General features: G+C 35.0%; 1 protein-coding gene across 2 annotated transcripts in view; it reads right to left on the reverse strand.

The window, feature by feature from the left end:
- LOC139966544 (lysophosphatidic acid phosphatase type 6-like) overlaps positions 1–13,819 on the reverse strand; it is a 39,736-nt gene that overhangs the window by 12,043 nt on the left and 13,874 nt on the right. The window contains exon 10 of one of the 2 annotated variants that reach the window (XM_071969694.1): positions 1,704–2,125. The exons of the other annotated variant lie outside the window; for it this stretch is intronic. The gene's annotated coding sequence lies outside the window, so the exon portion shown is untranslated. Of the gene's footprint in view, positions 1–1,703; positions 2,126–13,819 lie in introns of those variants that run through there. 2 annotated transcript variants of the gene reach the window in all.

Raw genomic sequence — 13,819 nt, forward strand, 5'->3', positions numbered from 1 at the left:
ATTTTTGAAAAAAATGTTCAATTAATGCAAAAACTTGCATCAGGAAAATATATGTGTAACAGTTGGTATTAAGTAGAGTGACTCTATAAAATTTTTAGCCCTGCAAGATGACAAAGGAGAGGGAGGGGGGTGAGGCAAAGAGTGGGTATGGAAGGGGTACTGAAGTTATAAGGAAGAAGGGGTAGGGAGAGAATGGGAAGGGAGCGGAGGAGAGGGCAGGGAGAAGAAGGGAGGGTACCGCAAAGTGCAGCTAGGGCACTGTTGTTTTCATGAGGTGGGTGCATTGCATGCATAAGGCAATCATTGCTTCATGGAAGAGGGGGGGAGGGGCAGGGTTTACACACAGGCAATCAATTGAGGCAAATATGAGTCAAGCTAGTGAACAATATGATACTGAAACGTTAGTTGGACATAAAAGTTAATGAGATTTAAAAGTATACGTCAACATATTCTGTAAGAATTGGTACATTATGTTATCATAACAATTATTTACATGTCATATTTGCTGCCACTTTCACATGAAGCAATGTCAACAGCTCTAATTACCTAATGAGCTCTTTGTGTTTATAGAGCTAGATATTTTCTGCAGCATTTTTAAAAATTTAATGATTAGATCTTCTGAAGAAATGTTTACTTCCATAAACCTTCTACTCTGAGAGGGTATTGGACTTTGCCAAATGTTGCTAAATTTGTCAAATTCTTTGACTCGTTTTGATTCCCCGTTCAAACTTAGATAAGAAGGAGGATAAAAGGAATTAAAAATCGGAGAGCTGCATAGTTTATCAAATTGTACCTTTTAATACACCTGCTGAGTCTTTCATTGTGTGCAAGCTAGCTATTTTGGGAACCCTGCTTAAATTAACCCAAATATAACCCTCTATCGAACTGAGGTCCTTGATCTTCCAGACCAGACACACCAGAGCAGGTCAGAAGCAGAATTACAACTCATGTTTCAGTTGTCAACTATGTTAAACCTCACACTCAAGTTTTCACTGGATCCAATCACCAAGCTGATAAGTTCATTCTCAGTCAAGGAAAAGCCACCTTTGCACTGTTACCAAATCAAACATTGGAGGCACCTCGGAGGGATGGAAATACTCCCAAAACCACACATGGATGTTATTCAGAACATGTCAAACTTTAAAGCATGTACCTTATATTTTCACGTTTTTTTTTTAATTTTATTTTTGGTATCTATTTTCTGCATTTACTTTGGTAAAGTTTTTTTCTTTTCTATTTATTAAATCCCATTACAAAGAAAGAAAGACAGAATTGAAACACACATCTTTTTTGCTTTCTGCATATGATAGTAATAATAATATACTGTATACAAAATATTTCTTAGGGACAAAATCTTTGAAAACCCCTTAAAAAGAGCATCAGTTATTGTTCAAGAAACATTTATTTGGTGAAATATTACATAGGAGAGTGTCTTAAGTTAGATTAGTTAGAACCTAAAGTAAATTTGGGTACCACTTGGTATTTAAGTCAAATTTAATAAACATTGACAACTAAAATGTAAAAAGCTGCTTTGAAAATCACATCTTTACTATACTCATTTGTTTGAACAACAACAAATACCAAAAGTGCCAAAAAAAATGGCCAAACACACATACACATTTGATGTATACATCAAATTTATTGTGATAGTATTACTTTGGAATGATTTCATTTCATGGACAAAACTTCATCAAATATTCAAGATGACCCTCAATTTGTCTTGTCTAAAACTCCTCCAGATGACATTAAAGGCATTGAAGACTCGCCCCAAACCGCGTGTGGCCATCTGAAAAAGTTAACTTTCCGTTGCTTGCAAGTGGCGTTTTGTTCTTGTCGCTACAAAATGAAGACAGTACAGTAATGGAACGTGATACCTTGTCATCTTTAGCTGGACCTGAGATGTCCATCGCTGTATCGTTTATACGCTGTGCTGTGGGTATTGACCGCAGCTGTATGTACTGACTGTACACTAGTGTCTAATTACCGATGGTAGCAAGCTGTGTGTGTGTATTTTCTGGGATCGATGATGGTGTCTAACACTTCTGTTACACCTCATTCGAAACTAGGTCAGATTACCGGCATGAGACGTTTCTTTGTGCGCGAGTCTTCACACTCTTTAAGACATCTGTAGAATGAATCATGGCAGAAACTAATTATCCCTATGGGCGCATTCTCTGGTATAATATTGTCCCAGACTTGCTTGTGACTTACCGGTTTAAGAATCAATTTCGACGATGAAATTTATTGAATAGGGGCTTCTTCAGTAAAAAATACTTTTACTGCATACAGTCATTCATGTATCTCTTTTCAATAAAATTAGAATTGTCTCACCTTCCCCAAAAGATATAAATATTTTGGCAAACAATTAAATGTCACATGATTTAGTTCTGAAAAGTTCTTTTTGTTCCGCAATTGCATTACTAATTTCCTGAATCCTAGAGTATTAAATAGATTTGCTATATCATGAAGAAGCCCTAAATAAACAAAACGAGAATATTAACTTCACTAACTCCATTCCAACCGACACCGAAACAGCTACATGAAACAGAATGACTTTGAAAATTGTATGCACCGGTCACATTTCGAGAACTACATTTTCTAAAAGGTTAAGTAAACTAGCCACTGGCAAAGAATTTGGCAGGCCCCTTTCTGTCATTACAGGTGATGTGTTTTGACCAAAACCGAAGTAACACCCCAACCTGTCAGCAGTCACATTCTTGACGGCTTGCGAGGAAAACAGTTACAATGGCACTAGAATAATTGACCTTGATTCACACTTATTGGACCAAATCTGTAATTTTCCCTCCCCAACTCTGCCACACCGTTGTCTTGGTCATAGCTGTAGGGAGGAGAGAGCCTATAAGCTCCTCCTCGTTTCACGCCCGGTGGTATGTCCTTGATGATTCATACAGTTTGATTAAGATAAGATAATTCACACGTGTGCATCCAAATCAAGGTATGCTAATTACCATCCTCAAACTTCCCAATTTACAAAAAAATCTCTTCCGACAAGAATTTAAAAGTGAAATGCTGCAACTGTTTTGTACGGGAAACAGGGTGCTTACTTCTAGGCCGGTTATCACAGAACAGTGCCACTTAACTGGCGAGTGTATCAAACTGCTTAGTTCATGCATTATTCATGAGATCTTATACAATTAGGTCAGGTCTGCATATAACGGATCTAGCGTTCGACTTCAGACTCGGTGAGAACCCATGCATAGACCGATATTGGATAATGTAAGCTAGGCCTGCAGTTAGTAGGTTTTTTTTTAATACCCATGCAGTCTCAAATGAAAAACAAGAGTCATATGACTTAGGTGAAAATATGACACAGTTGTTGAGAAAGCTTAGTATACCTACTGACAGGACATTGCTACAGTAAATGCAACTAAACCCTGAAGATATGTTTTGACATATCTGTCACATAGCCTACATGTTAGGACATAAAGACGTGGTGACAGATATCAAACTTGTCAAATGGTTGTTTTACACTTTAAAGAGTAAAAAGGAATATTAAAATATGTTGAAGAGGGTGACCTGTTTACTTGTGAACAAATATTGACAAGATTATGTTCTACATGCCATCAACTGGTTTCTGTCAGCTTCAAGGATAAGGCTCTAAGGCGGCGAACCCAAAAACATAAATATCTATTGACAAAAAATTAATCTATGTTCCAAAGATGAAAAGAGGAAAATTAGGAAAAAATAGGTGAGATGTTATATGAGTTTACTCTTCTCTACAGGGCTGTGAGGAAAGAAACCCAATTTTTTTCCCCCTCCATTTTTTAACTTTCAAAATAAAATCTTTGAGATGAGAAAAAAAGGAAATATGATTCATTCAAAACTATATACAGAAATACAGATCAACAGCTAGTAGAGAACATGATGGTTTAATCATTGCATTCAGTTTTGTGCTTCAGCTTATGAGCACAAAATGTCAAGTTGAATTACTCAGAGACTAGAATAGCTCTCAAGCGACAAGCACACTAAATTGTTCTTGCAAAAAGAAACTCATTTGGAAAAATAATCTATGAGTGCTAGAAATAAGGGTTTTAACCTTGCAGTGACCTCCAAAAAGAAAAGAAAAAAAAATAATCCTTGTCCGTTCTCCCAACTATGCAAAATTATCCTACAGTGTAAAATTGTGACTGATTTTCATTTCTTTACAGGGTGTGCTGCACAGAATCAATAGAGATTTGACCTAACCATGGAGCTATTTCGTTAATAGCTCCATGACCTAACCCCACGTGAATTGTTATTGGGATTGAAAGGACACAAAATAAAATGGAATTCGACCAGGATTTGAACCAGTGTCATGTATGATTACAGATCTAAAAAAGTTTGAATATGAAATGAAAAATAAAATCTGCAGATGTTCTCTCAGTGACTAGTTTATGCATTAATTAATTAATGTAAGGAATGGTTAATATCTACTGAGATAAGTTCTGAAGATATGACCATGCCCCACAGTATAAGTCATACATCCATGGTGTAAGTGATATGTCCATGGTGTATGTGATATGTCCATGGTGTAAGTGATATGTCCATGGTGTATGTGGTATGTCCATGGTGTAGTGATATGTCCATGGTGTAAGTGACATGTCCATGGTGTATGTTGTATGTCCATGGTGTATGTGGTATGTCCATGGTGTAAGTGATATGTCCATGGTGTAAGTGACATGTCCATGGTGTACGTGATATGCCCATAGTGTACGTGATATATATATCAATGGGTATAAAGTGAAATGTCCATGGTGTAAGTGATATATCCATGGTGTAAGTAATATGTCTATTTTGTAAGTGGTATGTCCATGGTAAAGTTATATGTTCATGGTGTAAGTAATATATCCATGGTGTACGTGATATGTCCATGGTGTACATGGTATGTCCATAATGTAAGCGAAATATGTCCATGAGTATAAAGTGACATGTCCATGGTGTAAGTGATAATGTCCATGAGTATAAAGTGACATGTCCATGGTGTAAGTGACATGTTCATGGTGTAAGTGATATGTCCATTTTCTAAAAGATGTACTGTACATATCCATTTATCAGTATCTTAATAGATTCTTGGTTGTATTGCAACAGCTTTTTGTGTTGAGTTTTATTCATTTTCACTAGGTCCTGCTAAAACACAATATTATAAAATCCCATGCTGTACCTACTGTACTTTGCATAGGCTACCTGTGTACTCATGCAGTTCCTGTTAGCTTGACTTTGTCTAATTTCATTTCAGAAAATGAAGACAAACATAACAAAATTGAAAACATCTGATTTTGTTTTTTCAAATGTGAATACTGTATTTTTAAATATGTAGGTATCTGGGCCACAATTTTTTTTTTTTTTTAGAATCTAATGAAATTATTGATTTTTTCCTTATTAAAATAAGGTAATTTTAATGAGGAAAGATCGAAAAATAAAAGAAGACATGTACTGTAGGCAGGTGTTTTGCTGTACAGCGTTACTTAAATTCACGAATTGCAATTTCAGTAATACCCAGTTGGTTAGGGAGTCCTACAAAATACTCCACAGATGGTGTAAACAAATATAAATGGAAGATGATGTAAGCAAATAGGATTGGAAGATGATGTAAGCCTTATAAGGCACGTTAGAAATACATTGATGAAATGGGGGGGGGAGGGGGGAGGAGGAGCTATAGCAATTGGAAATTTGCAAGTGGCATCAAAGCATTATAGCTGAGTTTAACTATCATGAGGTGTGTTGGTGTGATAGTTTGGTTGGTAGGGATATCAATCTATTCCTGGACTTGAAAAGTGATGAAGTTAATTCAAAAGTCAATGGAGTGAAACCTAATGCATACCTTTTAAAAGTTCAGCTACTTGAAATATTTAGTACCCAGCTTTCTTTACCATATTATTTCGAACATATATGTGCATTTTGGAATGAAATTAACCAACCTAAACATTTAAACCTTTGTCCATTATTGTAAAAGATCCTTATATGTATAGAAATTTGCAGGGAAACTTGTATGGAAACCTTCAAGTGATAGGAAGAATGCTAATAGAGGGCGCTCATCCAGCATACTGTGATCGCCCTTGCAAAAAACTTGTGCGCAAATTGCAAGTAAGTATTGCAGAGGTTGCATGTATTATAGTGCGTGGTAGCTTGATACGCAGAACAAAATTTGTGTACGTGCTCCATTCACACAACTTATTGTCACCACTTGCATCCTCAGAGAGAAGCAAATTTCAATTGCACATTTTGCACGCAAAAAAACAAAAAGTGGTTAGCAAGATCTTGTGTATTGATTGCTGAATACACGCAACTTTTTGCAACTGAACAAACCAGATTCGAACAAAGAGCGAGCAATTTGGACTTGGACATAGTAGTTGCAAAGTACAACCCTGGGCTTAGCAACACACATTACAAGCTATTACTGTACCTAAGGCAAAATATCATTTACATGATCAAATGAATTTTCATGTTTTAATTTAATGAAAGAAGTTTGTGCAATGTGTAAGATACCATTTTCAAAACAGAATGTAGAGGGGAAGTGTGTGGGGTGGGGGTGAGTGGATGTGAGAGGGGAAGGTATGAATGCTACAAAAGTGCATAGATCTGCTCTCATGGAAGTTTGCCATGACAGAGAAAACTAAAATAGAAAAAAAAATGTTTTAGCCTTGACAATATACCAAAATAGATATATTATGTCATGGAATGATAACACATCAAAAAGATGCATACCAAGCATATACGGTATGTTTGTGACTGCAGAATTCAAAAACTTGTAAAGGTTCACAGATTAATGAAATTCAGCATTATTTTTTTTATGGAATGTTCTGCAACCAAGGTTACTAACACATATCTTAGAGACTAATCTTTTTGGTTTTAGCCTAGTTTTTATTTCAAAACTGTTATATTTTATTATACCAATTGTTGCACAGTAACCACCAATAGTTTCTATGACAAAGAAAGAGAAATAAGCAACTCCACGTTTCACAGGCAAACTTTAAAAGGAGAGCTTGTTTGTCAAGACTCTATATATATCCCCTTGTTAATATAAATGTTATGGAGAGAGATTTAAAGTTGTCCTATTATGATAGTTTCCAAAAGATCCACAGGAGACTACAGACACTACCACAGACTAACATAACAGGTTATATATATTCTGCATTCTATCCAGTTTCAACTCCTACACATTGTTAATTTAAGCAATCCCAAGGAGAAGAGTTAAATGTTTGTGAGTGTTTTTATTCAGGTTCAGATTCAGTTCATTCCTGAAAAGCAAACTGAATTCAAAATTTAAGCTTATTCAAAAACATTCAATAGTATTCAAAACAGCTGATATTGTTTCCATGGTAACCTTTCTCACCATGCACATACACATGAGCACAGTATCATATATTACTGTACATAAATGTAGTCTGTTCCATTTATGTCCACAACAGAATGTTAACTTTGTACTGGACTTTTCAAAAGTGCTACTTTCCAACTATTAAGATGGTCGGGGAAGGGGAGTATTTTCCAAATTTTTTATTATTGAAAATTGCCACTGTTTGCACCAAAACTTAACTTGATCTGTAAAAGTTGTGATGTCATAGCTGCTGCAGCTGCACAATAAGAGCAATTGGTTTTCTTTACTTTTTGCACTGTACTGTTCTGACCTTGAATTGGACCTGGGTTCCAACTTTTCTTTCTTAAGGGGATGTGAAGTAATCGGTCCCCCCCCCCCAAATGACTGTGTAGCCATATGTTAATGCATCACACCATCTTGTAGAAGAAATTTTGGAGACATAAAAACATGAAATCTTGAAATAATTTGCAACTGTGCATACTTGGTATTACATCTTTTTTGCTCAAAGTTCATTTTTGGTAGAAAACGTGTCAAAACACGTCAAATGCTGTTATCTCCAAAAATGATACATATGAACCGACAGCAGATTTCACTAGCATACTTAAAATACGTCCCACTTTCATCAGATAGAAAATGAAAGATCCTCTGGACTAAATCCTTTGAATTTTCATAGTACGATACATAATACGGAATGGTTCACAGCAAATAACAGATGGCGTATTATCTTGCACTGTTTACCTTGCAGGGAAAATTCATCCAACGAGAGTAAAAATAGCTAACCCAGTTATTCCCAGATCAATCTATTTATTTCATGGAGATTACCGGTCCTACGATTACATCTAATTTTCAGACATTCTGATCACCATCAATAAGAGTGATCTTGGAGAATCTTGGTAAAATGTTGCTATATTTGCTATAAATAGTCCAAAATGTTGCTATATTTGCTATAAATAGATCAAAATGTTGCTATATTTGCTATAAATAGACTATATATGCAAACTGCTGCAATAATCCTGACAAGATGTAACAGGCTTGACCAAGTCCTACTGACTCGGAATATAAAATGCAAATTAACTAAAGAAAACCATCAAAGCTGTATATATATATCCCAACTCTGTCCCAAATATATATATATTATTCCTGAAGTTGCTTTTAAATATAATCATAAAGACAGAGGACGTAGCATGAGGAAGCCAGTCTGTCATTATAAGTCTTAAAGATTGATACTTTACAAATATCTCTCGAATATGTACTGGTCTATAACAAATAATGAAGGGAAATTGTTTTTTCCAGAAGTCAAAACATGTGGTACATAGAATAGAGGTTGATATTTCAATAACAATGACTGGTCACACAGTTTAAATATTACAGTTTATTTTGAATACATTGTCTAGTTCAGGTCATTGAGATGTGTACCTATATAGAGAATTTTTTAAATGATGACAACCATCTATTTTAAACCAACTCATTAAACTTGCTTGGAACAGCAATTGTTTTCAATTTGTGAAAACAAAGCATGATAAAATACATTGTTGTATAATCACACCCAAATTGTGCCGAATTAAAAAACAAAAAATTATTTAGAGGTTGCACGTATAAACCGTAACTCACTGAAAAAACAAGTGAAGAGTTATAATGAACAGAATTATAGTACCTTAGCATGGTAAATTAATATTCTGTAACTATAGTATGTCCCCCTCCACCCGCGCTCCCTCTCCTGCACCACCCACAACCCCACCACCACACAGAAATGGAGAGAGTAGAGAATATGCCATACAACCTTTAAACACAAATGTGCGCCTTGCTCCTCCACTCCTCACTTTTCTAATTATACAGAATCATGAAATACAGAATAATTATAGCATGAATATATATGTGTTGTGAGAGAATTTAATATTAGTCATTTTTTTTTTTAAAGTAAAGTACATTGCCTAAACACAGGGCGATACTGACGGATGTAGAAACCTGTCAGGATAATCCCATGCATGTAATTACTCCACATCATTATGAACTTGATAAAAACTTTAATCTGTCATAAGAGTTCTTAACTCGGCTCAAAAGAGCCTAGAGGGCTCCATCTGCACTTGCTGAGCTGCGGTATGACAATCTCTATATGTAATAAATAAAGGATTACAGGTTTTGATAACAGTATAAACCACAAGGATATATAAGCTGGCTGCTATCACTTTCATTCCATAAGAATGGAAAAAAAGAAAGACAGTTAAGAGACGGAGACGAGGATGGAGAAGAAGACAAAGAGAAACATTGAGAAACTTTGCCCAGAAGCTATGACGGTGAAAGCTGACAGATTTATCGCTAATTGGCAAATATCAAAGAAAAGCGAAAGGACCCTGCAGTTACAGATGCTTACTAAGTGTGAACTTCAGAGAGGGCATCGCTTTTTCTAGTGCATTTTTGTTTAAATCTTTTCCACCCACAAATATGTTTTCCATAATTTGTATCTTTTATGGTTTTTAACTGGTAATTTGTAAAACAAAAGTACCTTTCCACACTGGATATATTAAGCATCTTACACGCATTGAAATTAATGCCACAGTGTGAGAGATAAGCATGACATGTAAAATTTATTTAATTTGCCCTATTATGCAATCTCTCTTTCTCTGCCAAATATTGATATTTCATTTATCAAAGTAAAATTGCATTTATCGAAGTAAACGGAAAATGTTGCACCATTGCCAATGAAGTAGGTAATGTTCAAAACTATTTTTTTCTTCAGTCATACAACGCTTTAGCAAAATTACACAGGCTGGACAAATCATGAATACAGTCTAGGGAATACATTCTTTGTGCAATATATGGTTTCAACTTCCTTGAATGTATTCAGATATTGAAGCATTCTTAATAACGATTTAAGTGGCTGTCAAAGTTTCCTTGTGGCAAGGCAGTATTCTGCATTTTTTGTTAAATCCATCATACTATTTAAACTTTGAATTAGAATCTTGAAATTTTGGCAACCAATATACAAAAAAATTAACAATTTTTACAGAAGGAACATTAAATAATGTCTCAATAACTAATTATGTTTCTTTACTATGTCACTTTACTATACATAGACCATGAAATCACCAGAATACATTATAGGGTCTACATGGTCAGTAATCATCTCAAGGATGAGACTTTGCTTTCCACAAGATCCTACTCTGATTCTGAGCGTGATTCCTGCGTAAAAGTTCAAGAGCCTTCAATGGTTACTGTTTTACAAAGTAATTCATACACTGATTAAATTTTGGGGTGGAGTCACTGGAGGTGAGGGTGGGAGGGGGGAGCATGGCAGCTGTCATACATGGTTAGGAAAGTTCATACATGGTTAGGAAAGTACAATTAATGCCAATGGATAATAGAGGGCAGCATATCACTTTACACAAAGATCATGGCATGCTTGCAAGTGTTCATTACAGTAACTGTAGAGAATCTTCCAATCTTTGTGTTCATATGTGTCAGATTTCTACTTCTGTTTATTTTTCTCCATAATTTTTTCTTGGTAGTTTAGGGAAGGTGTTCGCTACAGATATTTCCGTCTTGTAAAACAAGATTTAATGGTAAATAAAAAAATCAGGGATCATCTGCTTCTGTTGGCCTTCCTATGGATTTCCAGAAAAATTGAAATGATCTTTTAGTGACACACAATGTGTCAGTTACAAAAATATAACTCATGTGAAGATGCAAATGACATCTCCTACATTGCTCATAACATGAGATAGGGTTGTTTGAGATTGAAATATTTTGCCATTTTTGCAATATTTGTAGAAATGAAACACAGGGGATAGTCTCTGGTATCATAATGCTAGATTTAGTTTAGAGAGCTTAGTTACTTTCCTTTTCATAGTCTTATTGTTTCCTTTACATATAACATAAATGTAAACATTTGCTTTAATAATAACTGACATGTAATCTGAACAAAGGGTTCATCAAGCTGCAATGTTCTGTATGACAACTGTTCCCTCCCTGAACTATTAACAATTACACATTGTAACAACAACAACAACAACAACAACAAAATAAGAAAGATCTACAGTTAAGTCCATAATTTTTATGCTGCCAGAGGAATTCATCTATTTTTATAGTCTTTTAATATGAAAAAAGTCCCTTCTTGGCAATAAAATATGCGATTGGGATGAATGTTTTACCTTGTGGTACAAAATATTTATAGCAATCTTTTGCAAAAAACAACATTCTCACTAACTAGCTATTCCAAAAAATAGGAAAACAGTCCCTTCTTGGCAACGAAACATGCAATTGGGATGAATTTTTATCTTGTGGTACAAAATATTTATAGCAATCTTCTGCAAAAATCAACGTTCTAACTAACTAGCTATTCTATAAATAGGAAAACAGTCTCTTCTTGGCAATGAAACATGCGATTGGGATGAATTTTTTATCTTGTGGTACAAAATATTTATAGCAATCTTTTGCAAAAAACAACATTCTCACTAACTAGCTATTCCGAAAAATAGGAAAACAGTCCCTTCTTGGCAATGAAACATGCGATTGGGATGAATTTTTTATCTTGTCGTACAAAATATGTATAGCAATCTTCTGCAAATATCATAGTTATAACTAACTAGCTATTCTATAAATATGAAAACAGTCTCTTCTTGGCAATGAAACATGCGATTGGGATGAATTTTTTATCTCGTGGTACAAAATATTTATAGCAATCTTTTGCAAAAATCAACATTCTAACTAACTTGCTATTCTATAAATATGAAAACAGTCCCTCCTTGGCAATGAAACATGCGATTGGGATGAATTTTTTACCTTGTCGTACAAGAAATTTATATCAATCTTCTGCGCAATCAACGTCTGTACAAGAATACATATATCCCATAAAATTTGGTAAATGTTGTGAGAAGGCAAAAAAGTTAGATTGCAATCTTAATATTTATTGATCACTATTTTCTCCAAACTGTCAGATACTTACAGAGAAAATGTCTTGAATTTTGAATTCCTGTGGCTTTAAAACATGGGAGAATTCATACCAAGCAGCTGTTTGTATTTGATTATCATAATAATACTTGATACTGAAATTTGCAATTTATAACAATGCAGCTCATTGGCTTGTCCAGTCCAGTTTTTATAACAATACAGCTCATGGCTTGTCCAGTCCAGTTTTTATTCCAATACAGCTCATTGGCTTGTCCAGTCCAGTTGTTATAACAATGAAGCTCATTGGCTTGTCCAGTCCAGTTTTTATTTCAAAAAGTGAATTAATGGTAAAACATTCAATTGCCCTTTTGCATGTGATTAACTACTGGTAAGAAAGACATCTGAGGTAAAAAAAAAAAGCTTAAAGATAATAATCAATTTGTTCATTAAACATTCATCGACTTAACAAATCTACAAGGATTGTCTTACCTTGAACAAGTGTTATCTTATTAATTACTCACTAGGACTGGGAAAACTTGCTGACCAAACCATATTCCTTTTTTTTCTTTTCTTTTTTTTCTCATTTTTCTCATCCACCGATCGTCAAGAATAAAATCCCCAAGCTGCCTGCCTGAATACATTGCTTAACAAAGAAATGACAGAAATGGATTTCTGAACTTCAAGGTTAAAGGAAAAATTGCCTGAGGCTTTCTACGTTTCCTGCGTTGCTAAAGTGATCTATCAAATCAAATGTGATCTATCAAACCGTCAAGAAATTGTGTTATCCAGTGCAGTGATGTGTTGATAATCACTGAAGAAAGAGCAGGCCATGGAAAGGTTACACCGGCATATACCATGCTAGGCAAAAACATTCTCTTTGAAATGGAAATGCATATTATGTTGTAAGTGACAGAAATTGAAAAGGGTTACTTTTCCCACTAGAATGTCAGAATCTGGTAGACTCTAGAACTTTGACATTGATCAGGTGCAAGAAAGCTACCAAAGTCAGACAGAGCTGGGGAGTATACCAGAAAGCCAATGGGCTTATTGTGATTCCTTGCCAATTGAGATTATAAATCCCAAGCTTTTGTCATTGTTGATTAAATTGATCAGCAAGGTTCTTTCACTGACTGTGGACCTACCTACTAAATATGTTACCTTACCATGTCTACAAGCTATTTTTAGCAAAAATGAACTCAAGCCCTGCCCCCTAATAAATGTGCATAATATCACATTGAACATACATTATCATGTACAGCTATCTACCAACACCTTCACACAAAGTATGATTCAATTCTGAAAATGTTGACATTTGACCCTGTGACCTCATTAATATTCTTGAAATGAGCACCAAAATCAATAGGGCTCTTCTACTCACTATGGCACATATATGTACCAAGTATGACTTGAATCCAACTTGTCGTTGTTCAGTCATTGTGTTTACAAGCTATTTTAGTGAAAATAAACTTAAGCCCCGCCCCCTAATAAATATGCATAAATAAAAAAAATCATGAGCTCACAGGTCTGTTAAAAAGAGTAAAGAGAAATATATTCTGCCCTGTTAGTTGAAAGCCCCATCTCAATACCTTGTCTCTTAAAGCAAAATATGTTTCATTG

This window comes from Apostichopus japonicus, chromosome 4 (genome assembly GCF_037975245.1).
Source record: "Apostichopus japonicus isolate 1M-3 chromosome 4, ASM3797524v1, whole genome shotgun sequence".
Classification (NCBI taxonomy): domain Eukaryota; kingdom Metazoa; phylum Echinodermata; class Holothuroidea; order Aspidochirotida; family Stichopodidae; genus Apostichopus; species Apostichopus japonicus.